This window comes from Corvus brachyrhynchos, unplaced genomic scaffold (genome assembly GCF_000691975.1).
Source record: "Corvus brachyrhynchos isolate BGI_N302 unplaced genomic scaffold, ASM69197v1 scaffold167, whole genome shotgun sequence".
Classification (NCBI taxonomy): Eukaryota; Metazoa; Chordata; class Aves; order Passeriformes; family Corvidae; genus Corvus; species Corvus brachyrhynchos.
Genome location: NW_008239547.1, coordinates 1451961 through 1454499, shown reverse-complemented (window position 1 = coordinate 1454499; position 2539 = coordinate 1451961).

Sequence of the window (2539 nt, the reverse complement as noted above, 5' to 3'; positions counted from 1 at the left end):
GCCAGTGCGCATCGGTGGGACGCGCTGCTCCGCCGGGGGCGCGTCCCTTGTCCCGCTCCGCTGCTGCGCAACTTGCCAAGAGCCCAGCGGGCAGACAGGGAGAGCGTCGCCGCTCTGGTGAAATCCAGCGCATCTCCCGGCAGGTCCTCTGGGGTCCACCTGCCTGGCTCCCGCTTCCCTCCGCTCCCTGGGTGCGGAGGGAAAATAAAAATTAAAAAAGAAAAATAAGAGCAGCTAGGAGCTGATCTCCCCCCGCCGCGCCTTTATTCTTCGGGAAGTGGGGTCCTTTGATTTCAGTTTTTTCTTTCCTTTCTCACCACCGACGCAATTCCTCCTCGGGGATCTCCGCTCTTGCCTTACGCCGCCGCGACGACCCACGCAGGGGGTTTTTGCGCCGCATGGGGAATAAACTTGTCCCGCGCAGTGCCGCGGAGCCCTCCTCCACCCACGGCCGCGGAACGCGGCGGGGCAGTGTGGGCAGCGTCGACGTGCAGGGTCGAGCCCGTGGGCTACAGCAACCGCCTCCGCCGGGAGCCATGGGAGAAGTGCGGCAGAAGAAGCGCCGTGTCCCGCTGGAAGGAAAGGCTTTTCTCAGACGATACACAGCGCAGTTAATGATCTTCCCGAGCGCACCCATCCGCGCAGAAGACCCGCGCAGCGGCAGCTTCCCGCCCCGCTCGGCCGCAGGTGGCCGGGAGCAGCATCCGCCCTCTCCGTGCAGGGGGAGCGGCGCGGGAAGGGGCATGGCGGGGAAGGATGGTCCGGCAGCACCCCTCTGGTTCTGCCTGGCACAGACACAAGTTATTCCTGTGCACAATAGTGGGGGGAACGGGTGGTGTAATTTTTTTTTTTTTTTTTTTTCCAACAGCGTATCATTCTGGTAGATAAGATGTGCACTGCCTTCCGCTTTTTCCCATCTTGATGTCCGGCCATAAGGACTAATTGCGAATAATTCTCTTTGTAACCGGTCGGCAAAGACATGGTTGCGTCTACGAGTAAACACAACCTTGGAGGGCTGTATAGCAACTAATGCAAACGGTGGGACTGGAAAATTGCATCAGTGTTATCGGGGTTTGAAGAGAAACAGACTCTACATCTACCCCAGTGTCTTTTGAGGGCGATTCCCAAGACGCGGGATACTTGTGAACGAAGGTAATAGTTAGCTCTGCTATCGATCAGGCTGCTCCAAGTGAAATTGTGATCCACAACAGAAAATCAGAGTTAATATTAATAAAGAATGTCGCTTTCTGTAGTCACACAGTATTGCATAGTGGCTTTAGGATTTCATAGGCTGGTAATTTGCCCTGCAAAGCTCTAAATGTACAAAATCAGACGACTGACACTATATAAACATGTCATCTGATAGGTAATATAAAGTTTTGTCTCATACCTTAAAGTTGGAACGCTGAAGTTGCTTCAGCTGCCTTTTAAAAGTTTAGAAAAGTGTAAGAGATTTTTTAAAAAACCATCTGAGTTTGCTCAGCTGAAAAGAGAGGTGCTAATATACACAATATCATGGTCTAAAATGAGCTATGTGTTTCCGGGAGTATTTAGTGTAAAAAAAAAAAAAAATCTCTTTAAGCAAACAAATTAAACAGGCGATGTGCTATTCTTTACAAATAAAGGAGACAAATAAAATCAGATTGGTGAGAAGGTCGTTTGCCACAGAAAATATTTTGGGAAATTATCACCATGTGTACTTGAGAAGGGAACAGCTGTTAAACACATTTCTTTATACTTATTTCTGTTCCTAAGTTAAATAAAAAATAAACAAATGGTGATTAATTACCTCCAGAGGTTTTTTTGTTATGTTAAAAAAAAAAAAGCAGATGTGTCGATTACAGATAAATTGATTTATCTGTCTAATTAAGTCTAATGTTTGCATAAGGAACAACCAAACGCACCCTGAGTACCACCAAGACTTGCTGTTACACTTCGTTGCTTGATACTAAGTCTGTTCACATGGTTAATAATAATAAAGAGGAATAAACACCATGCAAATGCCGTCTACGGAAATGTCACCGGTTCTCGCAAAAGTACTGAAGACGGAAAATCATTTATGGAAATGACGTAGTTGTGAGACTTCATTGCCTGCTGCTGGGGTGCTCATTAGTAGGAAACCTGTATCCTTAAATGGGTAGTGTTAGTAATGACTGCGTTACCGCACACGTCAGCTTAAAAAATAAACTGGAGACCAGGGGAATAGGCAACAGTTATCCAAATGAATAATGTGCCTTCGCTTTCTGGTGGGTGTTCTTTAATCTCAGACTTTGATTCACTCGGAAATACTCCCGGAACGGGGCGGGGAAGCATCATTTTCCCCAAGATGGGGAAGGGCGAAGTTGCCCCTGGAGTTTTTTGCAGGGTGAGGGTCGCCGAGGGTGTGGGTTTTCGGTCTCGTCCCCGCGGGCGCGAGGCAACAGGTGACTCAGCTCCGGGAGCTGCCGGGTCACCCCCGCAGGACCCCGCGGCTGGAAGGGCACTGGATGCCCCGTCCAGGGCCAGGCTCTCTGCCCCTCGACGGTTCATGCCCCGCTGT